The sequence below is a fragment of the Dromiciops gliroides genome, chromosome 1, assembly GCF_019393635.1.
Source record: "Dromiciops gliroides isolate mDroGli1 chromosome 1, mDroGli1.pri, whole genome shotgun sequence".
NCBI lineage: Eukaryota > Metazoa > Chordata > Mammalia > Microbiotheria > Microbiotheriidae > Dromiciops > Dromiciops gliroides.
In genome coordinates, this window is record NC_057861.1 from 27,245,140 (window position 1) to 27,270,922 (window position 25,783).

The following is a 25,783-nucleotide window of genomic DNA, read 5'->3' on the forward strand; positions in this document are numbered from 1 at the left end:
AATGGAGTCTCTGAACTGTCCCCGGAGCTTGAGTCTGAGTGATCAAGGAATCCATAAATACAGACTAGATACAGCAGCCAGTCCAGTATCAAGGTCTAAGGGGGAAATGGCCCAGGACTCCAGCCTAATAGAAGAAAGCATCAGTACTGGCTTTGGACATGAACTTGGTAGGACTAATGCTATCCAAGAACTGAACTAAACTATGAGCCTAATCCCAACTCTGTCACCAGAGATTAAAGTGGTAGGAGGAGGAAACCATGCTCCCAAGGGGTTGGAGCAAGTGCTCCTACATTGGTTCTTGCTTGAGCTGTTATGTAAATAGCCTTCTAAAAGTGAATTTGATATTAAGTGATTACAAGGAACTAGGGCTTAGTAGTCACTGGACCTCTTAAAATGGGGAGGGGGACACAGGTGGAGTGTTAAGGTAATAATAGAAAAGAGACTTCCCATCCATATGGGTATGTGTATCCATCCATCCATCCATCCCCTTCAGGTTAGTAGAGAACCCTGTCAAAGGTCTAGCCCTGGGAAAGTGGGGCCAAAGAATTTATATGTATGCGTGTGTATATATACACATATGTATATGTGTGTGTTGTGTATATATGTACAAAGATGTGCTCATGCCTATATACATATACAACATAACCATATACATACACATATATAGATATACATACACACACAGAGGGGCAGCTAGGGGGTGTGATGGATAGAATGCCAAGCCTGCAGTCAGGAAGGCTCATCTTCCTGAGTTTAAATCCAGCCTCAGACACCTACTAACTATAAAGCTATATATGTCATATATATGCCGTGTATATGACTATATATATGACTTTATGACTAGCTATATGTCACTTAACCCTCTTTGCCTCAGTTTCCTCATCTGTAAAATGAACTGGAGAAGTAAATGGCAAACCACTCCAGTATCTTTGCCAACAAAATCCCAAATGGGCTCACAAAGAGTTGGACCCAACTGAAAAACAACTCAATAACAACAACAACACATATACAGAGTAGATGGAATGTAATCTGAGAAGAGAAGGCACTAGCAGCTGGGCAGGAAACCAGGAAAGGCTTCCTAAAGGAGGTAGGATCTGAGATGAGTATTCAGAGAAGCCAGGAAGCAGAGTTAAGAAAGAAGAGCCTTCTGGGTATGGGGGTGGGAGACAGCCAGAGGAAAGTACAGAGAGGAGAGATGGAGTATCTTGTGCAAGCAACGGCAAAAAGGCCAATGTTGCTGGATTGTAGAAAACATCGAATGGAGTGAAGTACAAGGAAACTGGAAATTTGGGAAGGGGCCAGATTGTGAAGGGCTTTCAATGTCTCTCACCAGCTCTGATATTCTGTGTTCTAGGGATGCTAATAGCTTTGAAATTCGGGTTCTAAGGCCTCACCCAACCCTGCTATGCCACATTGGGATTAGGCCACATTCCCTCTTGGGAAGGTTCCCTCCAGCCCTTTGCCCAAAGTGAGTGCTTAGAAAGCCAGGCAAATGAAACGACAGGAAAATGAAATCGGTGGCATCACATGTCCCCCCCATAGGGACTATCTCCTGAGAGACAGCAAGATGAAAGAAGAAAAGAAATATTTAAAAAGGAGTGGAACTGGGTTTAGTTCCTAAGCTTCTTTCCAAAGAAAGACAACAAGCCCACAATTAGATTTTCTAAATATATCATATTTCCATTCTTCAGTGTACCTAGACAGCTTGCTGCTAAAAATAAGAGAGAAGGAAATCTGTCTGTTTTTTTTTTGTTGTCGATGAATCATAAATGCATTCTCTCTGGCACTTCTTGAATTTCAGGGTAGACCTCAAATCATGATTTCCTGTTCCTTGGTTGTCTCTCTGGTTAAGGTTTGACCATGAGCCTCCCCACCCACAAGACTCTTATGTTGTTCTCCCCCCAAAATTGGTGAATTGGGGAGGGTTCCAGACCTGATTGTTATTTCCCATCTTGCTCTGGAAATACCAGACAAGAGCCAAAAATGGAATATGACACCCCTGGAGATGATCACCCCCATTCCCCCAGCCCAAGAAAGCCTTGCTCAGCCCTTTGGTTTGTAGGTATACAGGGATACCAACTAAAGCCAAAACCAGCTATGCCACTCCCTCCGGGGACTCGGTTCAACTCTGTGTCTGCTGCACAATGGAAGAATGCTGAGTCATCACTCTGTGTTCCACCATAGACTCTCTATATCAACATTAGAGTACAGAACGTGCTTGTGTACACACAAGAGCACCATTGCCCTAACTTTTCGCCTTAGGGCAGGAGGGTAAACCATTAATATTCTGCCTCTGACAGCATGAATTAATATTAGCAGACAGCATGAAAAGAGCATTGGGGGGCACCTAGGTGGTGCAGTGGATAAAGCACCAGCCCTGGATTCAGGAGGACCCGAGTTCAAATCCAACCTCAGACACTTGACACTTACTAGCTGTGTGACCCTGGGCAAGTCACTTAACCCTCATTGCCCTGCAAAACAAACAAACAAACAAAAACAGTAATCAAAAGAACATTGAGCTGAGAGAGTCAAGAGACCCAGGTTATGGGATCTCCAAGTTACAAGAGACCTCAGGGCCATCTGCTCCAATTAAGAACACTCCAATAGTCCTCTCTCCCACATGCCCCCACAAGTCATTAGCGAAGCTTTCCTGGAAGACTTCCAAGGAGGGACTCCCATTATCTCCCAAGGAAACTCAATCCACTTTTGTATAGCTCTAATTGTTACAGGCTTTTCCTTTACTTTCACTAAGTCACCCTCTCACTTTCCCCAAAATATCACCTTTTATCTATTCTGTATATGTATCTTGCCTAAATAGACTGAAGCTCCCTGAGGGCAAGAACTTTTCATTTTTGTCTTTGTATCCCCAAGCACCCAGCTTCTGGAAGGAAACAGGTACTTAAGAAATGATTGTTTGTTACTTCCTTAAAGCCTAAGTCTAACTCTCTGGAACTTCTGTGCATTGGTCTTCGTTTTGGAACAAAGTAAAATAAATCCAATATCCCTTTTAAGTAATAACATTTCAAGTGCTTAGGGATTAACTATTAGGTCCTCCCCTAAGTCTTTTCTCTAAAATAAACCTTCCCAGGTCCTTCAGTGTTGTCACATAATTGGATTTGAGTCCCAACTCTGCTAGATCGAGTGAAGGAAGTCACTTAATGTCTATGGACTTATATGATCTCAGTTTCTTCATATGTAAAATGAAACTGTCACACTACGTGATCACTAAGGTCACTTCCATCTCTGATATTCATCAGCCAATGAATCTGATTCTTCTTGAATAAATAAATGGGGGTTTTGCTTAGAATCTTTCTACCCTGCATCAAAACATGAGTTAACCTTCGAAGGGGGTGTGTATGTATGTGTGTATACATATACACATGTATGTATGTGTGTGCTTTATAATAAACATTTTTATCTAAAGTTTTGAGTTCCAAATTCTATCCCTCCTTCCCTCCCTCCCTTACCCCTCCCTGAGGCAGTAAGCAATCAGAAAGAGGTTAGACAGGCATCATGGTAAATTAATAATAATAGAAGTTATTATGACATAATAGTGTTTCTTTACTCTTTAAGATAGACACAGTTTTTACATATTTCATTTGATCCTTGAAACAACTCTGGGAGGTTGGTGCTATTATAATGCTCTATTTACAGATGAGGAAATTGAGGCAGGTAGAGTTTAATCGACTTGCTCACAGTCACCTAGCTAGTAAGTGTCTGAGGTCAGATTTGAACTTGAGTCCAGGAAAAAGCTCAGGCTTTGGAGTCCAAGGAGCTGGATTTAAATTCCAGCCCTGCCATTGAACTCCATCTGTGACCCAGGGCAAATGATATTACCTGCCTTGACCAACGGTTTCTTGTCTTTAAGTGAGGCGAGGATAGACAAGTGAGAGGGTTGCATTCAATGACCTCTAAGGTCTAAACTTATGCTCCTGTGAATGACAAACATTAGCCAACCAAGGGACTGCTGCCCTCACTCAGTATAACTGTTGTTTGTCCTTCATTTTCAAAGAGGATCAATGCTATCACAAGGGTGATGTCTTGACCCTCGTGTGAATTGGATTGAAGTGAGGCAGAGTTGCACAAAGTTGTCAGCCTCATTTTCTCTTCCAGAGTCATTGAAGTCCAAATGGGGCAAGACAAAATTCAAGACAACTGGAAATGGCTCTGGAGAGAGTGGATGACCCTTGGTGTCTTCTGTGTCTGACCAAGCTCTGAGTCCTTCCCAGCACCTGCTTCAACCACCTTCATGGCCATTGGAACAAATTATTCTCATCCACCCATTCCACCAGGGGAAGTCTTCACATGCTTGGGGAAGACATCCCCCAAGCTCACTAATGGGTTTGAGGTCTGTTGTTTGCCTCCAATCTGGTTCAGCCCCATCTACTGAGACAGTTTTACCAGGTCTGGCCACTGCACATGCTACAGCTTTGTGGAGACACAGGTGAGAGTTGAGTGTGAAGTAGACACCAAAGGTGGGTAAGCAGCCCTGAAAGGGGCTCAGCAAGTCCTCACGCTGGAGGTGTTAGTCCTCCTTGAACACTCTACCTACCTAAATAGAAGACGATAACTGAAGTCAGGAAAACCTGAGTTCAAATCCAACCTCAGACATTTACCAGCTGTGTGACCCTGAGCAAGCCATTTAACCCTGTTTGCCTCCGTTTTCTCATCTATAAAATGAGCTGGAGAAGAAAACAGCAAGACCCTCTAATATCTTTGCCAAGAAAGCCTCAAATGGGGTCACAAAGAGTTGGACACGACTGAAATGACTGAACAACTCAAATATATCTGTGACTTCAATTCTAATGCAGATAGCAACCAATCCATGCCTGCATATCCTCTCACTCTATGTCAAAATAAGCCTCAACATCTCTTCCTAGTCTAATAATAATAACTAATGTGTATACAGTGGTCACTATGTGTCAGGCACTGTGTTAAGTGCTCTACAGTTATCTCGTTTAATCCTCACAACCACCCTGGGAGCTGGGTGATATTATTATCCCCATTTTACAGATGAGGAAACTGAAGCAAAGAGAGGTTAAGACACTTGCATCAGGTCACATTTGAATTCAGATCTTCCTGACTCCAGGCCCAGAACTCTATCCATTGTGCCACCCAGCTGCAATCTCCTCTTTCCCTACCCTTTTAGCTCAATTTCCCATTGCTCCCTAGAGCAAACACTGTTTCAGCTAAACTGTGTTTCTCATACTGTTCCTTTTTACAGGGACAGCTAGGTGGCGCCATGGTGCATCACCCTTGTGATGTCACTGATCCTCTTTGAAAGTGAAGGACAAGGGGCAGCCAGGTGGTGCAGTGGATGAAGCACCGACCCTGGATTCAGGAGGACCTGAGTTCAAATCTGGCCTCAGACACTTGACACTTACTAGCTGTGCGACCTTGGGCAAATAACTTAACCCCCACTGCCTTGCAAAAAAAAAAGTGAAGGACAAACAACAATGTCAGAGTCAATAATCAATCAACATATATTAGATGCCTACTTTGTGCCAGGCATTATGCTAAGCACTGGAGATACAAATGAGAAAAAGAAAAGGTTTCTGCCCTCTAGGAGTTTACAATCTGATGGGGGAAGACAAAACACAAAAGGAAGCTGAAAAGTGGGGAGGAGACCACCAGAGGGGTATCTGGACCAGGTGCCAAGGAGGCATGATGTCTGAATCAAAACCAAGCAGAGCCCTGATAAGAAATGAAAGCATCTATAAATAAAACACGTACTGAGCATTTACTCTGTGCCAGGTACTGTGCTAAGAGTTAGAAATACAAATACAAGTCAGCAAGACAGTTCTGCCCTCAAAGAGTTTATGGTATAATGGGAGGAGAAAATTCCTAAAGGGGAGCTAAAAGTCATACTGAAGCAGAGAGGGTAGTCCCAAGACCTCTGAAGAAAAGGGTGGCTCCAGGGATGGCTGGAGTACAAGTTAGTTGGTATGGAGCTGGTGACCAGGAAATCCACCAGTCTACACAATCAGAGATGTGGTGCTCAAAGAAAGTGCCAACCAACCCACCCCCTCATTTTCCATATGAGGAAAATGATGCCCAGGGAAGTGAAATGATTTATCTAATGGCATCAAGGTAGTCATTGGAAGAGGTAGGATGTGAATCCAAGTCCAGGAATCAGTGCTCTTACCACAGGGCCACATTGCCACCCCACAACACACTGGTTAGGAGGAATTCTATCTCCCCCCATTTCGTCTCCATCTGCCACATAGATTTTGTTCCATCTTAACTAGAAAAGCCTTCCAGAAGCTGAGGTCAGCTGTGGGCTTGCCTCGGGCCCCAGAGAAAGCTTGCAGGTCTTTCCTGGCTCCTTGCCATTTTGATTAAGGAGGGGAAAAGGGTGTTATCTCTATTTGTGTTTTTGAACAAGAAGGCTAGTTCCTTTGTGGTGACAGCCTTTGTTCATCTCCTTGGCTCAGCATCTTCCTACTGCCCTTCCTTTCTAAAGCAGGCTCGCTAATTGGTTTCTCCCTTCCAACATCCCCTCCTATTCTTCAACCTCTCGGGTCTCCAAGCTATTCCAGCATCCCCAGAGGCACTGAACACTGTGATGAGAGATGGGATGCCTTCCTCATTGGACACCTGCAAAGGAATGCCAACTTAGTGAAAACAGGGCTGTCAACATTAAGTTTCAAAGAAAACAACCTGACACATCCTTTAATCTCTCTCTCTCTCTCTCTCTCTCTCTCTCTCTCTCTCTCTCTCTCTCTCTCTCTCTCTCTCTCTCTTCTGGGGATTAAAGCGTTCTAAGAAATAACAACTGGGAACTCATTTGATTCCTCCATTCAAAATATGTTTTATCAGCAAACATATTTAAAAATAAAATTCCATGTTGGAAAATGAGAAGGAAAAATAGTTTAAAGTTATGTGTGGCTAATTAAAGGCTCATTCTCCCAGGTGAAGAATTTTGCCAGGTACTCTGGAATTCATTGTTCAATCTTACATTTTTCACCCTACTTTTCAATATAAATGATCATAGAATAATTATGAATTTGGAGTTCGGAGAGACTAAAAAGATCTACCGCAACTCCCTCATTTTACAGATAAGGAAATTGAGGCACAAGGAGGACACATAACTTGCCCAAGATCACATAGGTATTAACTGGAAAAGCTGGATTTTGAACCAGGGAGGCAGTACTGCATAGTGGATAGGGAAGGGATTGTTGTTGTTGTTGCTGAGTTGTTTCAGACATGTCTGACTCTTCATAGTCATATTTGGGGCTTACTTGACAAAGATATTGGAGTATCATTTTACAGATGAGGAAACTGAGGCCAGCAGGGTTAAGTGACTTGCCCAGGGTCACACAGTTAGTAAGTATCTGAGGCCAGATTTGAACTCCCGAAGATGAATCTTCCTAACTCCAGGCCTGGCATTCTACCCACTGTGCTACCTAACTGACCCATGAGAAGGGGAAAAAGCATTCATTTATTGGGTGACTACTATGTTCTAGGCACTGTGCTAAGCACTTTACAAATATTACTTAATTTGATCTTCACAACAACCCTGAAGGTAGGTGCTATTATTATTCCCATTTTACCATTGAGGAAACTGAGGCAGAGGTTAACTGACTTGCCCAGGATCACATAGCTAGTTGATATCTGAGGCTGGATTTGAATTCAGGTGTTTTTTTTTTTTTACTTGAGGCCCATCACTTTATTCATTGTGCCACCAAGATGCCCCAGGGCACTAGACTTGTAGTCAAGAACAAAGTTTCTTAAACTGTGGGTTGATGGGATCATGTAACTGAATTTGGGGATCTGGAAAAATCTGGCAACAGAAGAAGGTTCTGTATATCTATTTTATATACTTAGATATCTGAGGTTGCATAAATATTTCTTGGGCAAAAAGGGGTCACAAGTGGAAAAAGTTTAAGAAGCACTGCTCTAGAAGCCCTGTTATAGACCACCTCTAGAAGACATGCTCAACTCATGCTTCAGACATTTACTACCAGTATCACTTAATCTCTCTGTACCTCACTCTCCTCATCTGCAAAATGAGTGGTGACCTAGCTCTAAAACTATTGTCTGAGTTCGTGATCTTAGGTGTTCCCGATCCAAATCCACTCAGGCTCCTAAATGTTCTTCCTCTTTTCCCTTCCACCCAAATCATTCTCCCTGCCTAGGAATACTGTATCACCCAGGACACTAATGAAAAGACACTGACCCGAGGCCCAAAAGAAATTTATGATCCAGAAAGGTCTCTCAGGGTATCACCATATGGACAATAAAAGAAAGTGCCTAGAGCAAAAGAGGTGGAGGATAAGATATGACCATAATCCATCCATCTACCTTCCAGCTCAAGTATTAAAATTGTCTTAGAATAATGGAACATCAGGACTTAAGGAAGCATGAATAAGAAGAGTGTTCTATAACCCTACCTCATAATTACAGAAAGCATGAGCTTCTCAATTTGAATCAATCAGAGGTATGAGCTAGGTCTTAATGCCTAGTAGCGCTACTTAATCAATCAGTCAAAGGCATTAAACTAAGTTCAAACAACCTAATTGATTAAGTGGACACTTGGTCATTCCCTGTGGGACTTATACTAAAAACAATAAGAAGAAGCTAGTTTGGAATCAAGAATTTGAGTGTATGCCCAGTATAGAGGAGAGAGTCATCTAGCCAAACTCAAGAGTAAATTATTTGGTAAAGGAGAGGGGAGAAAGGAATAGAAGCACCTCTGTCTCCTTCCCTGTCCCCAGTCTTTGACCAAAGAAAGACCCTGTGAATTTTGAACAGTCAGAAGATTTGTATTTCTCATCAGCATACTAGAAGAATCCTTGGAACAGCTGATAGCAATGTCCCATGGAGAGCTGAGGGCAAACTAGGCAAACAGAAGAAAGGTAGTTTGAAGAAATCCAACATAAAACTACATCTTGCCTAAAGGGAACTTCACAAGGACCCCATGAAGGGTAGAAAAGGAATTCCAGCAAAAGTACTTCCAGGCTCTGAGAGTTATTCCCTTTGCCACATTCACTCTAAGTTTGACCCCATTCTCCCCTAGACTTGGTTTGTACATATAGGAGAGTGTGCCCCCAGTTTGAGAGAATGGCTTGTGCCAACTGTTCCTACAATATACCATCTTGGTAAATACCCATTTCTAGAAGCTAATCAGTAGGGGAAGTATACAGGTGGGGACTTTTTAGCAATTGAACACACAGAGAGAGTCCCCTAGAATCCTTAGAGAATAAAACCCAGACTTGCTCAGAGGCTCTAGAGTGCCAGTGCCAATAGAGGTTAGAAGAGTAATTCAACAGTCAGCATGCATTTATTATTTACTATATGCCCAGCACTGTGTTAAGTTCTAGGAATATGACAAAAGGGCAAAACCCCAATCCCAGAGCACTGCTACAAATGAAAGCATGCCCCAGCTGAGAGAGTCCTTAGAACAGAGGGAATCAGAGCTGGAAAGACCCTTAGACCCTAGAACACTGAATATTAGAGGTGGAGAAACATGAGAAAAGCAGATTTATAACAGACAATGGCAGACGTGAAAGGACCTTTATAGTCATCAAATTCCAGAATCTGACAGTTGGCCATTTAGTCTAATCCATAAAGAAATCCCTACTCTCATGTACCTGACAAATAGTAGTCTGTCTTCAGCTTGACACACTTTATTTATGAGGAGAAACTCTATCTCTAAAGACTATCCAGCAATAGAATATACAGTGTTAAAAGTGGAAAAAATGTTAGAAAATTAAATGTTCAAGATACAAAAGACCTTAGAACAATGTCAGTGCTAGAAGGACCACCCCCCCCAAACAGATAAGATAGAATATTAGAAGGGGATGGAACGTTAGAATACAGACTTTTAGTAGGAGGAGGGACCTTAGAACAGAGGATGCTAGTACTAGAAGGATCCTAAGAATATCCAATATTAGAGGTGGTTGGAATTTTCCAATATAATATTCTGGAAGTGGAAGGGACCCCTTAGAAAATACCATGTTAAAGTTTGGAGATATCTTAGAGATCACCTAGTCTAATCTCTTCATTTGACCAATGAGGAAAGAAAGCTGAGGCCCAGAAAAGGGTGGCGGCTTGCCCAACTCTGAGTTGGTGGCAGACAGTAGACTGAAACCAGAGTGTCATGATCCCAAGCCCTGACCTCTATCTACCATTACTAAGCTTCCTTCTGAGCATGCCTACATCTCAGTAAAGAGTTAGAAAGTCCTTTCCTCACAATGATGCTGTGAGGTAGATGGTGCAAGGAGTAATATATGTCCAAACTTTGGAGATTGAGAGGACCTCAGATATCATTTAGTCCTGCTACTTCATTTTGCAAATGAGAAGACCAAGAGCCAGAAAAGCAATGAGACTTCCCCAAGGTCTTGCAGGTATAAGTTAACAGAGATGAATTTCAAACCTGGGTCCACTGACTGCAAGTCCAATGCTCTTTTGACCAAGCTGCCCTGGGAACTGAAGTTCAGAGAGGATAGTACCTTGTCCAAGATTCTACAATAGAGCTGAGCCTTCAGACTTCTTGCCCAAAACTCTAGGGGGAAAAAGACCTGAAATAAGACTTCCATCACAGTCTGGGACCAAAGAGGATAGAGTGTTGGACTTAACATCAAGAAAGCCCTGGATTCAGGAGGACCTGACTTCAAATATGGCCTCAGACACTTAACAATTACTAGCTGTGTGACCCTAGGCAAGTCACTTAACCCCAATTGCCTCACATACAAAAAAAGAAAAAAGTCTTACTGGGATCCCACCTCCAAGGTTCACTAGCTTTGTGAGCTGGGGCAATTCACATAAACCTTTGTGTCCTAAGGTCTCATCTATGAAATGGAGGTAACAATTAATAATAGCTAGCATTTACAAAGTGATTCAAGATTGGCAAAACACTTTATAAATATTTCATTTGATCTTCGCAAAAACCTGGGGAATTAAGTTCTATGATTATCCATTTCCCTTTTACAGATGAAGAAACTGAGGCAGAGAGAGGTTGAAGTGACTTGCTGAGGTTTACATAGTAAGGCTTGATTTGAACTCAGGCCTTCCTGACTCCAGCTCTAGTACTCTAACCAGTACTCTAATTAGCTAGATAATTACTGGCAATGATTCCTAAGCATTTATCTGATAGGCTTATTGTGAGTTTTCAGTGAGAGATATGTATAAAGTGCTTAGCACAGTGCCTGGCACAAGAGTAAGTGCTATGTACTTATCCCCTTCTTCCTTCTCCTGCTTAAAGTACCTTACAAACTTTAGAGTAGTAATGCCTGTCAGTTATTATTCCTGATTCAGAGATGTAGTGCTAGGTAGAATGTGGTAAATTCTCAACAAGGCTGGCAAAAGGAATTCATTCCACAACCTTCCAGCTGACAGCAATGTACAGATTAACTTCCACATCTGTTTTAGAAAACTAATTTCATTACAGGGAAGAATTCACTGGGGGTTCTTTGTGTCTTTTTTCCTATAAAGACTTCACTTCAAAGGGAGATCAAGCCATTTCCTTGTGCAACTCATAATCATTCCACAAGGATACCTTTTACTGATGTAAGTAACACACGCATTGGGGAAGAGGGAAGACAAACGGCTTCAGGAAGAGGCCAAATTGTAATACACAGAGGACTTTGGTGAGAAGAAAACTACACAGCAGCCAACTTGATCTGGAGGTGGTAATAATTATTACCATTGTTCATGAGGAGGAGGAGGAATTTGGTGGTGGTGATGATGGTGGCGGCGGTGCTGGTGATTATCATAGGTTGAACTTCAAAGAAGATCAAGTGTAAAGGATATCAGACAGGAGAGATGGACATGGAACTGGTCCCAGAACTAAACCAAAGGAAGAGACCCATCTTACTTGCCTTTGGGAGATGATAGAGCTCTTAAAACAACCCCAAGAATCCCATGAAAGCAAAAGTGTATCTGTCTGGGGGGAGACAGGGCAATGAGAGTTAAGTGACTTGCCCAGGGTCACACAGATAGTAAGTATCAAATGTCTGAGGTCAGATTTGAACTCAGGTCCTCCTGAATCCAGGACCAGTGCTCTGTCTACTGTACCACCTAGCTGCCCCCAGTCTATCTTTTTTTTTTTTGGTGAGGCAATTGGGGTTAAGTGATTTGTCTAGGGTCACACAGCTAGTAAGTGTTAAGTGTCTGAGGCAGGATTTGAACTCGGGTCCTCCTGACTCCAGGGCCAGTACTCTATCCACTGCACCCCCTAGCTGCCCCAGTCTATCTTTTTTATATTGACATTCTACCAGTGTTGCTATATGAGAGAAATATGCAGAACGCAGCCATCTCCAAAGAATTCAAAATGTATTATCAAGCAGAGGACAATGGAGAGGCACATGGCAAGTATAAGTGGACTGCCACATATCACCCAATGAAGAAGTCTGAAAAAGAGCAGAAGTAAAAGGTGTCAGCAAGGAATTCTATGATCAGAAGAGAAAATAGACTGGTTATATGTTGAGAACAAGGGTCACAGGTGAACAGATAGGTGCCACTGTCCCCCTCAAAATATAATGAGAGAATGAGGAAAGACCCGATTAGGAATTTAGGGGAGAACATATCCAAGAGTTGGGCAGGCATGGTGGTGCTGATGCATTGCTAAATCACTGGAGGGAACTTCCAAATCGATGAGATCACAGATTTACCTGGGTATTCAAGAAGAAGGAAAGGAGGGATGGAGGGAAAGAGGAAGGAAGGAAGGAAGGAAGGAAGGAAGGAAGGAAGGAAGGAAGGAAGGAAGGAAGGAAGGAAGGAAGGAAGGAAGGAAGGAAGGAAGGAAGGAAGGAAGGAAGGAAGGAAGGAAGGAAGGAAGGAAGGAAGGAAGGAAGGAAGGAAGGAAGGAAGGAAGGAAGGAAGGAAGGAAGGAAGGAAGGAAGGAAGGAAGGAGGGAAGGAAGGAGGGAGGGAAGGAGGGAAGGAGGGAGGGAAGGAGGGAAGGAGGGAAGGAAGGAAGGAAGGAAGGAAGGAAGGAAGGAAGGAAGGAAGGAAGGAAGGAAGGAAGGAAGGAAGGAAGGAAGGAAGGAAGGAAGGAAGGAAGGAAGGAAGGAAGGAAGGAAGGAAGGAAGGAAGGAAGGGAGGAAGGAAGGAAGGAAGGAAGGGAGGGAGGGAGGGAGGGAGGGAGGGAAGAAGGGAGGGAGGGAGGGAGGGAAGAAGGGAGGGAGGGAGGGAGGGAAGAAGGGAGGGAGGGAGGGAGGGAGGAAGGGAGGAAGGAAGGGAGGAAGGAAGGAAGGAAGGAAAGGAGGGAGGAAGGGAGGGAGGAAGGGAGGGAGGGAGGAAGGGAAGGAAAGAAGGAAGGAAGGGAGGGAGGGAGGAAGGGAGGGAGAGAGGGAGGGAGGGAGGGAGGAAGAGAGGAAGGAAGGGAGGGAGGAAGGAAGGAAGGAAGGAAGGAAGGAAGGAAGGAAGGAAGGAAGGAAGGAAGGAAGGAAGGAAGGAAGGAAGGAAGGAAGGAAGGAAGGAAGGAAGGAAGGAAGGAAGGAAGGAAGGAAGGAAGGAAGGAAGGAAGGAAGGAAGGAAGGAAGGAAGGAAGGAAGGGAGGAGGGAGGAGGGAGGGAGGGAGAGGGAGGGAGGGAGGGAGGGAGGGAGGGAGGGAGGGAGGGAGGGAGGGAAGAAAGAAAACTCTCCCAGTAATATGTAATTTCCTTGAGGCCAAAGACTATTTCATATTGTTTTGATAGCTTCAATGCCAAACAAAGTGCCCAGCATATACTAATTCTTAATAAATGCTTGCTGTGGGGAAGTTAGGTGGCGCAGTGGAAAAAGCACTGGCCCTGGATTCAGGAGGATTTGAGTTCAAATCCAGCCTCAGACACTTGACACTCACTAGCTGTGTGACCCTGGGCAAGTCACTTAACCCTCACTGCCCTGAAAAAAAAGCTTGTTGAATGAAACTGAGGGAGTCTGGCATAATGGATAAAGAGTCAACCTTTGGATTAGGAAAACTTGAATCCAAGTCCCGTCTCTGACATATTCTAACTCTGTGACCGTGAGAAAACAATTTCATTTCTCAGGGGCTTCTGCTACATTCTTGTACTAGAAATCAACAAATGTTGGCCTGCAGTGACCGAAGAAATTTCCATGCTGGGAACTCCCTAAACTGATAAGATTATAAGACACAACCAATCCCCTCCCCCAAAGACTACAATAGCATCTTCCATATGTTCTTGAGCCAGAATGGACCTTAGAAATCTTTTTGTCCAATCCCATCATTGTACAGATGGGGACACTGAGGTCCAGATAAGAAAAATTAATTATCCAAGGTCATATCAAACTAGTGAATAGCAGATCCAGTATTTGATCCCAAGTTGTGTTACTTTAAATCTAATCCTCTTTCCTGTGCAACAAATGTTTGTCTTTGTTCAAGATTCAGTGCAGGGGCAGCTAGGTGGCGCAGTGGATAAAGAACCAACCCTGGATTCAGGAGGACCTGAGTTCAAATCCAGTCTCAGACGCTTGACACTTACTAGCTGTGTGACCTTTGGCAAGTCACTTAACCCTCATTGCCCCACAAAAATAAAAAAGATCGACAAGCAAGATTCAGTGCAGATGTCACCTCCTATAAGAAGCCTTCCTTGAGTCACTCTCCACTCAGTTGTGTGGTGACTTCTCCCTTCTCAAACTACATTGGATTTACAAGTTGCATGCCCTGAGAATGTAAGCTCGAGAGTAAGGGCCCCCATTTTTATCTTTGTATCCCCCCACCTAGCACAGTCTGTGACACATAATAGGTATTCATTCAACAAATTCTAGTTAAGTTGAATAGGGCTCATCCATCTTGACAAATCACTTTTACATGTGTTCATATCTTGTCTCCATAAGACTATATAAGAATATGCCCCCTCAGACTTTTGGCAATTTTCATGACTGAAACTGCCAAATACAAAGACAAATATGAGATCTGTATATGAAAAAAAAACTAAAAAAACAACCTACAGAGATATTTCACTTTAGCAGGGAAGGTACTGCCTTTATGCCACATTTCCTAGCTGTTCATTTATATACGGCTAAGAGGAGAATTTGGGGGTTTTATCATTGAGGAACTCTAAATTTCAGACTACTTTGTGATTAGTGGAGAAGTGTACATTGCTTGGTTATGGCTTAGCCAGAAAAGATGGGGATTTGGTAATGTATTGTTTAATCCAGAGAGAGATTTTTCACTGAGAAGACCCATCCCTGAACCAGGAAGAGTTAGTCTAAGAAAAGACCTCAGAGCTGTGTGGAAGAGAAGGAACACCTCTCTGCATTGATACCTACTACATAAGACTAATTGGTGAAAGAGAAGCAATACAGTTCCATAGTTATAAGTTGACCTGGCTAATTGTGTTCCCTATATATGTGATACATGTGCCTCATTAATGTGGTACTTTAAGTTTGTGCCCACTCTATATTAACACTGTATGTATGTAGGGGCAGCTAGATGGCACAGTGGTTAAAGCACCGGCGCTGGATTCAGGAGGACCTGAGTTCAAATCCAGCCTCAGACACTTGACACTTACTGGCTGTGTGACCCTGGGCAAGTCACTTAACCCCCATTGCCTGCAAACAAAAAAAAAAACCACTATATGTAGTGATAGGAGACCATAACCCCTGTTTATAAGTAGATTGTTATGTGATTTTTATTCCTGCTTTGTTGCTTGGTAAATGTTTTTGTTAAGGTTTAATTGAACCATCTAGCTGAATCATTAATGTGAAAGACATTATTGAGGGCTCAGGAACCACAATAATAAAAATCACCAATTCCAAGGGTTATTACCCTGAGAGGAGATGCAGTTGCTCCTCTGGGGAACCCCAACTTGACAGTGTTGGTGCAAGTTGGGAGAGTGAGAAAAGAGACAAAAGAGAAAAAGAGAAAGGCAGTGAGAGAGAAACAGAAACAGAGAGAAATACAGAAAGCAAGAGTCTTCGGGGGAAATCTACTCTACAAGTTCATTAAAAGCAGAACAATATTGTCTACTTCTTGGAATCCCCAACTGTGCCTGGCTAAGCATAGAGGATCCCAGAGTCATACATTGAAAGAGAGCTGGGGCGGCTGGGTGGCATGGTGGATAAAGCACCGGCCCTGGATTCAGGAGTACCTGAGTTCAAATCCAGCCTCAGACACTTGACATTTACTAGCTGTGTGACCCTGGGCAAGTCACTTAACCCCCATTGCCCCACAAAAAAAAAAAGAAAGAAAGAAAGAAAGAAAGAAAGAAAGAAAGAAAGAAAGAAAGAAAGAAAGAAAGAAAGAAAGAAAGAAAGAAAGAAAGAAAGAAAGAAAGAAAGAAAGAAAGAAAGAAAGAAAGAAAGAGACCTTAGAGCTCCACTTCCTCACTTTAATTTTTGTGTTTCTTTATTCAATTTTATTTTCCTTTCATTTTTAAATTCTCTCTCTTCCCTACCCCCTCCCACCCATTGAGAACACAAGAAAAATAAAATCCATTAAATATGCATAGTCATGCAAAACAAATTTCTGCATTAGCCATGTCTAAAATTAAAAAAAAAAAACAAGAAAAAGAAAGACAAAAAATATACTTCAGTCTGGCCTTTGAGTCCACCAACTCTCTGGTGGATAGCTTTTTCATCATGAGTCCTTTGGAACTGTGGTTGGTCATTGTCCTGATCAAAGTTCCCAAGTCTTTCAAACTTGATTATCTTTACACTATTAATGTTATTGTATAAATTGTTCTCCTAGTTCTTTCTACTCACTTCACTTTCATCAGTTAATATAAGTCTTCCCAAGTTTTTCAGAAACCATCTCCTTTATTATTTCTTATAGCACAAAAGTATCCCATCATATTAATATAGCTAACTTGTTCGGTCATTTTCCAATTGATGGACAACCCTTCAGTTTCTGATTCTTTGCCACCATTAAAAGAGTTGCTATAAATATTTTTGTACATATAGGTCCTTTCCTTCTTTCTTTGATCTCTTTGCAGTAGAGATCCAGTAGTGGCATCACTGAGTCAAAGGGTATGCAATAACTTTTGGGATATAATTTGGAATTACATTTGTATCCCCAGTGCTTACTAAGCAGAGTGCCTGGCACATAGTATGTACTTAATAAATGTTTATTGATTGCTTGATCAAAAATCTAAAATGTCCCGAGCAGGCAAATAGGGGGCAGACATCCCTCTCTGTTCTGATCATCAAGAAATTCTGCCTGAAAATCTGTGACATTATTTCAGAGAATCTAAGAGCCTTGGCTCTCTGTGCAAAAAGCCTGCCTAGCCCAGGGCTGAGGCCATCAGCATGACTCAGCCCTGTGCATGATAGAGCACTCTCTACATTTCTCACTTTGGGCTTCTTAGTTGAATTTTTCCAAGCCAGATGACTTAGCCACAGAGTTGTAACTGACTATTCTGGTGCCTGGAGCAGCAAGCATGAAAGGTATCCTCAAAAACTATTTTCATGAGACAGGGAGAGTTTCAGAGATAAGCTTTGGAATTGGAGAGTACAAACACTGTCAAATACTAGGGAGATGTAGACCCCCTGAGTCACTGGCTCCAAGGAGTGAAGACACCAAGAAGACCAGTGGTGAGGGGGCTCCTACTGGAGGAAAGGACTGAGTCAGACCTACCTGTGGACTTACCCACGTACAGTGTGGCTGCTGGGGCTGTGGGGTGTGGGGGGAAGAGGAAGGCCCATCTGGTAGCTTCAGAATTTAATGAATTATTCTTGCTAACTAGAAGAAAAGCTCAGCTATCTCTAACTGATAAATGAATAAAAGTACTGTCAGTACCCTCTAAATTCCAGCACCCTGAGACAGAGACCCGGCTCTGTCCTAGTTACAACTCTGCTTGGCTACATTAAGTGAATAGTAATGGGTATCCAAGTCCCAGGTCAGTACTGGCAGTGAGAGAAAACAGAGAGCTTTAAATCAGAATGGATTTTTTTCTTTTTTTCATTCTGTCTTGTGTCTATCATTAATGTCAAGAGGAAATTAACTCAAAAGATAGTATTAGATTGGAAAGGAAAATAGGGGAGTCACTGTGGCAAGCAGAAAGTATGCTAGATTTGGAACCAGGGGACCATAGTTCAAATCTCCTCCCTCCCATTTCCTATCCTTGTGACCTTAGATAAGTAATTTTTTGCCTTTCTGGGCCTCAGTTTCCTCATATGTAAAATGAGGGGCAGGGATTTGAATATCTGTCCTCCAGGGTCATTTCCAGTTTTACATCTATAACCCTGTATATCTGGGAAGGCAGAGTCCTGGGCTCTAATGGTAATGACATCCAAATGTTAAAACTGGTATTTCTCCACCATGGGTCTTTCCTCGAGTGGTGTGGTAGAAAGAACAATGGACTTCAAATCAGGGGATCTGGATTTAAGACCTGCCTCTGACACTCTGAACCATAGATTAAGAGCTGGAACATGACCTTAGAGGTCATCTAGTTCAAAACCTTCATTTTACAAATGAGGGAAATCAGGCCCATGACTGGACCATGGTCACACAGCTGGTAAATCGAGAAGGGTGGGATTTGAATCCAGGTCCTAAATCTAAATTTTCATTAGCAAAGGCTCTGCGACCCTTGGTTTCCTTTGCAGTAGAAAGAACACTAGTGACCTTGAGCTAGTTACTTCACTAATCTGAGCCTCGGTTTTCCTAAACTATAAAATGGAAGGGTTGGACTAGATGACCTCTCAAGGTCTCTTCCGGTTCTATATCTATGATCCAAGGATTCCATGTTCCCTCATGGAGATTTTAGATTTAGAGCTAGAATGGACAATGGCTAGAACCCTGGCCTTGGAGTCAGGAAGAACTGAGCTCAAATCCCATCTCAGACACTTAACTCTCTCATTTTAACCTCCCTCAGACTGTTTTCTCCTTTGTAATGATAGCAGTAGCCAGCATTTATATAGCATTTTAAGGTTTGCAAAGCACTTTACAAATATTGTTGTTTCATTATTATTGTAGAGGATCATTTGATCCTTTTATTTTTTAACTTTTATTCATTTTAAGCTTAAATACAAAATGGCGAGGGGGGGCAACATTCCACGTAGAATATAATGAGAAGATTCAGTAGAAACCCATGAATTTCCATTTCAGATTGTTTACTTTTTTTGGAAAAACTATATAATAAATACCACACATTCTTTTCAATGCTACCCAGCTTTTCTGTGCTTCCTTGTAAGTTTTCTTTTGTTCTCTGTTGCACACTTTTTCCCCCCATTTTATCCTTTTAGAAGCATTGATTTCAACCCTCCCATTTTACAGGTGGGTAGTGTAGTGGATAGAGCACTGGAGCTGGAGTCTGGAAAACCTGAATTCAAATCTCCCGTCCAACATTTAATAGCTGTGTGATCTTGCAATAGTCACTTAACCTCTTCCAGTCTCAGTTTCCTCATCTGTTAATGGGGATCATAACAGCACCTTCCTCCCAGGGTTGTTATGAAGATCAAATAAGATAATACTTGTAGAGAGTTTTGTGATCCTTAAATCACTCCATAAATTCTTGCCACTATTATTATTACAAATGAGAAAACGGTCTGCAGGAGATTAAATGACTTACCCAGAGGGATAGAACTAAGAAGTATCTACGGCAGGATTTGAACTCAGATCTTCCTGCCTCTGAGGCCAGGGATCCAGCCATTGTCTATTCTAGACACACTGGAAGTCTCAAAGAATAGATGATGCATTTAAAGTGTTTTCTAAACTTTAAAGGGCTAGCAAACCATCTGTTATTATTATTATTCACGGAGATAATATACGGAAAGCCTTTGGTGAGTCACAAAGGACCATAGGAATGATTGTTATCATTATGAATTGGGTTTAGGTGCTGATAGGGATCCGTCTAGGAGGCTGCCAGCCAGCCTGGTATCCCTTCTCTCTGCCAATATGAAAAGCACTTCTCATCTCTAGAGCCTGAATAGAGGGAGGGGCTCTCATCCCTCATCTGCCACTCTGCATAGCCAGATACCAGAATCAGGCTCACAAATTAGAACAAAGAAAGCATCCCATTAAGAGTCTCCTGAAGACACAGGCATCTGGATGCAATAGGATAGAAACAGCAGCCCCCCTAAATGGAAGGCTTCTTTAAAAATGTATTTTTCACCCTTGGAGAGTTAAAGGCTTAATTTATTCACTTCTGGTGGCATTCTCTCTAACCAAACTATTATTCTTGTTGAGGAGATGAAAAGAGGGCCTTTCTCAAAAGATTGCTCCCATTAATTTTTAAGTTTGCTGCTAAAAGATTTAATCTCCCATTTCTCTCCTGTTAATGGGATTTGTGTTATAATAACTTATTTACTGATTTAATTAATTGCCATATAGCCTGTCCAGGGCTGGATTCGATATTCACAAATGAGTGATTTTTATCAGGAAATATAGTGTATACCGCTTAATGTTAGGGAACTTCACAAGCTGAATAGACTCCTACCTTTGAAATGGCCTTTGGCCACGGAAGAGCTGCTTTGTACTATGAGGCACGGTCGCAGAGAGCTACAAGGGATCCTAGAGCACAAAATATTGGAAGTCAGAATATCAGGGCTGAAAGAGAATGCAGAACATCGACTGTTAGAGCTGGGAGAAACCTTGGAATATGGAATGTCAAAGCTTTAGGAGAATCTTAGAATAAGGAATGTTGGAGCTAGGAGGGGCCTTAGAACAGGGGATGTAAGGGCTGGGAGGGACCTTAGAACAGGGGATGTCAGGACTGGGAGGGACCTTAGAGCAGGGGATGTCAGGACTGGGAGGGGCCTGAGAACAGGGGATATCAGGGCTGGGAGGGGCCTTAGAACAGGGAATATCAGGGTTTGGAGGATCCTTAGAACAGGGAATGTCAGGACTGGGAGGGGCCTTAGAACAAGGAATATCAGGGCTGGGAGGGGCCTTAGAACAAGGAATATCGGGGCTGGGAGGGGCCTTAGAACAGAGAATGTCAAAGCTTTGGGGAAACCTTAGAACATAGAATCTCAGAACTGGGAGGACCACCAATTTGAGAATGGCTGAACAAACTTGGGTATGTGAATTTAATGGAATATTATTGTTCCATAAAAAATTATGAAAGAGACTCAGAAAACCCTGGGTAGCAGGAACTGAGCCCGAGGGAGATGAGAAGAATCAGGAGAGCAATACATACAAGTACAATGGCATTGTAAAGAAAAAGAACTTTGAAAGACTTGAGAACTCTGCCCAAGGCAATGACCAACCATGATTCCAGAGGCCTGATGAGGAAGCTGCCTGCCCACCTCCTGAGAGAAAGGTGATCTGCTCAAGGTGCAGAATAAGACATGAATCTCTGGACAAGGCCACTGGGTAGATTCCTTTTGCTTGGCTGTGCTTATCTGTTTGAAGAGTTTCCTCTACCTCTCTGGGTTTTAAATTGGGGGCAGGGAGTGGATGAAAGAAGGGTTAGAAATAATGATACTCCCCAAAATAGAGTCATTAAAACATTTTTAAATGCACAGAAGGGAAGGGAAGGGAAGGGAAGGAAATGCAGACAGGAAGGACTATTTTGAAAGCAACACGCGGAATTGCTATATTACCTTCTTTAAAAAGCAAGTAGAAGAAATGGCGATTCCCAGTATCATACAAAATCCTCTTAAAGGCTCTTCTGTATAAAGGAAAATGTTCCTGGAGTTTTGGGTGCTTGTTAAGAATAAAAAATAATTTTTAGAGATCTGGAGAGGTCCTTAAGGCAGAAGATATCAAGGTTTGGAGGGACTTTAGAATACAGAATGTCAGATCTGGGAGGAATCTTAGAGGATACATAGAACGTCAGAACTGGGAGGGGGCTTAGAACATGGAACGTCAAGCCTGGGAGGACCCTTTGAACAGGGAATGACAGAGCCAAGAAAAATCCTACAAGTAACTTAGTCAACTACTCCCATTTCTCAGAGGGAGACGCTGAGGACCAGAGAGGGCAAGTGAATTACCCAAAGTCATCTAAAATAGTAAGTCACAAGGCTAAGGATGAAGTCCTGGCCCTGTGATTCCAAATGCAGAGCCCTTGGATGCTAAAACACAGCCTATCAAAAACTGAGGCCAAGAGAACTGGTGTGACCTGCCCAAGACCACACAGGGCAGTTAATAGCAGTGCCAGGCCTAGAACCAAGGTGATTTGACAACACACCCAAGGACGCTCCTGAGTCTTGCCACTTTCCAACCATAAGTCAAATGCTAGAACAGATTCAATTCAATTTGATTGCATAGGACCTACTCTATGCAAAATGTCATCAATGAACAAGTATTTATTAAGTGCCTACTCCCTGACAAGCACTATGTGAGGTATGGGGGCTACAAATGAAATGAATGAAAACCATCCCTACTCTCAAGAAGTTTACAGTCTAAAGGGGGAGACAAGAATGTGTGAGCATATACAAGATGAACAGAAACGTCTACAAAGTAGTCTAGTACAAAATAGCTAAGGATGAAGGGCACCAGCAGTCAAAGAGTTAAGGAACAGGCTTCATGTAGAAGATGGAGCAGGCACTGTGTCTTACAGGAAGAGAGCAATTCTATAAAGTTGAGGGCAGAATGCAAAGGTATGGAGATGAGAGATGAAGGAATATTGTCAAGGAGCAGAGAGAAGGCCAGTTTGGCTGGAAGATGAAACAGAGGGAAAAACAAAATAGTCCCTGCCCTCCAAGAACTTACATTCTATTGTAAGGATACTACTACTACTACTACTACTACTACTCCACCATCAAAAGCATTTATAAAGTGCCTACTATGTGCCAATAACTGTGCTAAGAAGCTTACAATTATTATCTCATTTGATCTTCACAACAACCTGGGAGGTAGATGCTGTTATTAACCCCATTTTAGAGAGGAAGAAACTGAGACCCAGAGAGGTTAAGTGATTGGCCCAAGGTCACAAAGCTAATGAGTGTCTAAGGAAGGATTTTAACTCCTCTTCCTTATTCCAAGCTCAGCACTCCATCCACTTTGCTACTCAATAGCAATAGCAATGGCAAGAGGGGAGCCATGTGATTTCACATCTTCAGCCTGAGTCTTAGCTCTTTGCTACATTCTCAATTAAGGTCATCCTTTAAGCATCATAGAAATATCATGGGGCCCTAATGTTTTAACAGCTCAAATATTTACTTCATTACCAAACCAAAAAGTCAACTCAAGCTACATCCAGCTCCTTCATGAGGAAACGCTCCCTCCCTTCCTGGCCTCCTCTCTCTTCTTAAATTGAATCAGGAATCTGAATCAGCCATTTGAAGAAGAGGCTTTCCAGTGGTCAAAAGAACTTGGCCCCTGCCACCAAAGGGACACATGAGATGGAAACATGGAAGGAGCTGGCCCTGGGGTCTTGGATGCACAGAGATATGCCGGGATCTGTTTGGTGCACAGTCCCAGTGGCCCTAGGGGCTTTGGGTAGCCAAACCTGCCCATGGGGGAAGGAAGCAGGAGAAGGAGATGGAGGGGAGGCACAGTCATTTGTATAAGGCTAGTGCCAGATGAAGAAAAGGTCACTGATGACTCTTTCCAACCTTTGCCTTGGAAGCAACCAAGGGCCCTTTGCAATGGTGACTAAGTAATGTGATACCATCAATCAATCAATGAACATTTATTAAATCCCTTTAGATACCAGGCACTGTGCTAGATGCTAAGGATATGAAGATAAGAAGGAAACAGGCCCTGCCCTCAGGAGGCTTACATTCTACTGGGAGATACAATAGGTAGCATACAGATTCAACTCAACAAGCATTTATTAAATATCTACTCGTATGTATTTATTAAATATCTACAAAGACCAAAAAAGAAATAGCCCATTGCCCTTAGGGGAATATATACATGCATACACACACATATGTGTGTATGTATGTATGTATGTATGTATAAACATACATATATGTATGAATAAGGGGCAGCATGATATATTAGATAGAGAACTGAACTGGGTGTGAGGAAGAGCTAAGTTCATATTGTCCCTCAGACATTCACTAGATACTACCTTAGGCAAGGTATTTCACCTCTCTGCCTCAGTTTCTTCATCTGTAAAATGAAGGGTTTGGACTCAGTGACCTTTAAGGTCCCTTCTAGCTCTAGATTTTTTATTTAATAATTCCAAATAAAAAATAAACAAAAATATACATAACATATACAAAACACATAAAAGCTAGCATTTCCATTGTGACTGGATGAGATGACCACACACACACACACACACACACACACACACACACACAAATACACACACATTTTGACATCGGATTACATTACAGCTGCCTTTCCATTTTTCCTCTGTCAGCCAATTAATCAATAGTCATTCATTAAGAACCCTCTGTGTGCTAGACTCCATTCTTTCAGCTAAGAAACCTTTCCTCAGCATTTACTATATGCAATTATAACCAAGACTAATGTTATTGATTTCTTTCTATTTGTTTCTGTCCATCTCTTTTTGTCATTTGTCCTACCCTTCTCAATAAATAGAGAAGCAGGTAAATAGATAGAGTTAAATAAATAGATGAATGAATGGATGAGTTTTTTTAAACATTCAGTAAAAATTTAGAGCCTGGAGTTTTAACCTAAGAGCCACGAACTTGAAAAAAATCAGTAACTGTATTTCAATATAATTGGTTTCCTTTATAATTTGAAGTATTTTATTTTATGTATTTAAAAACATTATTCCAAGAAGGGATCCATAGGCATCACTAGACTGCATCAAAGGAGTCCAGGATACACACATACAGAAGATGAAGAACTGACATTGGAGAAATTCCTGGACAACAGATCTGTAAGAGAAAGCCACAAGATCTGAAGCTATCCCTAACTTTTTTATTTTATTTTATTTTATTTTTTAGTGAGGCAATTGGGGTTAAGTGACTTGCCTAGGGTCACATAGCTAGTAAGTGTTAAGTGTCTGAGGCCGGATTTGAACTCAGGTCCTCCTGACTCCAGGGTCGGTGCTCTATCCACTGCACCACCTAGCTGCCCTTATCCCTAACTTTTTTTTGGTGGGGCAATGAGGGTTAAGTGACTTGCCCAGGGTCACACAGCTACTAAGTGTCAAGTGTCTGAAGTCACATTTGAACTCAGGTCCTCCTGAATCCAGGGCTGGTTCTTTATCCAGTTGGCCACCTAGGTGCCCCCTATACCTAACTTTTTAAAGAGAAGCCTCCTAAGGTCTCCTTCATTTCTAGGTGGTCCTCTGGGGATAGAATCTTGGGCTGGGGTGCCTATGGGGTTAACAAAATGAGGCTCTTAATTAAAAAGAGCTAGCATTTATATAGTTCATTAAGTTTTACAAAGCATCTATTATCACAGTTGATCCTCACAACTCTCTGAGATACATACTATTATCGTCCCCATTTTACTGATGAGAAAACTGAGGCTGAAACGTGTTAAGTGACTTGCCCAGGATCACACAGCTAACAGATGTCTGATGCAGGATTCAAACTTATGTCTTCCTGACTCCACTACCTACTACACCACACTACCTGCCTGGCACATTTATACATATATCTGCTGAGTACCCTGCTTCAGCTGAAACTTTCATTCTCCTTAATGGAACTATCCTTTTTAGGAAGAAATGATGGCATTGCTCCAGGCATGATCTAGATCAATCTCCTGTTCTCCCATAGTCTCTAATCCCCTAAATAGACAGGGGGACGATATTCTTTGTTGTTCCTATAGAGATGGCAGTGAGATGTCATGGAGAGAGGCTAGGACTGGGAGGCAGGAGACCTGGGCTTTCCTGATTCATCTCAATTCAACAATTCAGTAAACATTTATTAAACACCTATGGTATACAAAGCACTACCCTAGGTGCTAGGGACAGACACAAAGATAAAAATAAAAATACAGTCTATGCCCTTAAGAAGCTTACATTCTACTTGAATAACTGTCGCTAGCTCACTGAGTGACCTCAAGATAAGTCCTTTAA

General features: G+C 42.3%; 1 protein-coding gene across 9 annotated transcripts in view; it reads right to left on the reverse strand.

The window, feature by feature from the left end:
- The window catches only part of RPH3A (rabphilin 3A), a 344,443-nt gene that overhangs the window by 166,277 nt on the left and 152,383 nt on the right, over positions 1-25,783 (reverse strand). For 6 of the 9 annotated variants that reach the window (XM_043977145.1, XM_043977136.1, XM_043977139.1 and 3 more), the window contains one exon: positions 20,324-20,433. The exons of the other annotated variants lie outside the window; for them this stretch is intronic. The gene's annotated coding sequence lies outside the window, so the exon portion shown is untranslated. The remainder of the gene's footprint in view (positions 1-20,323; positions 20,434-25,783) is intronic. 9 annotated transcript variants of the gene reach the window in all.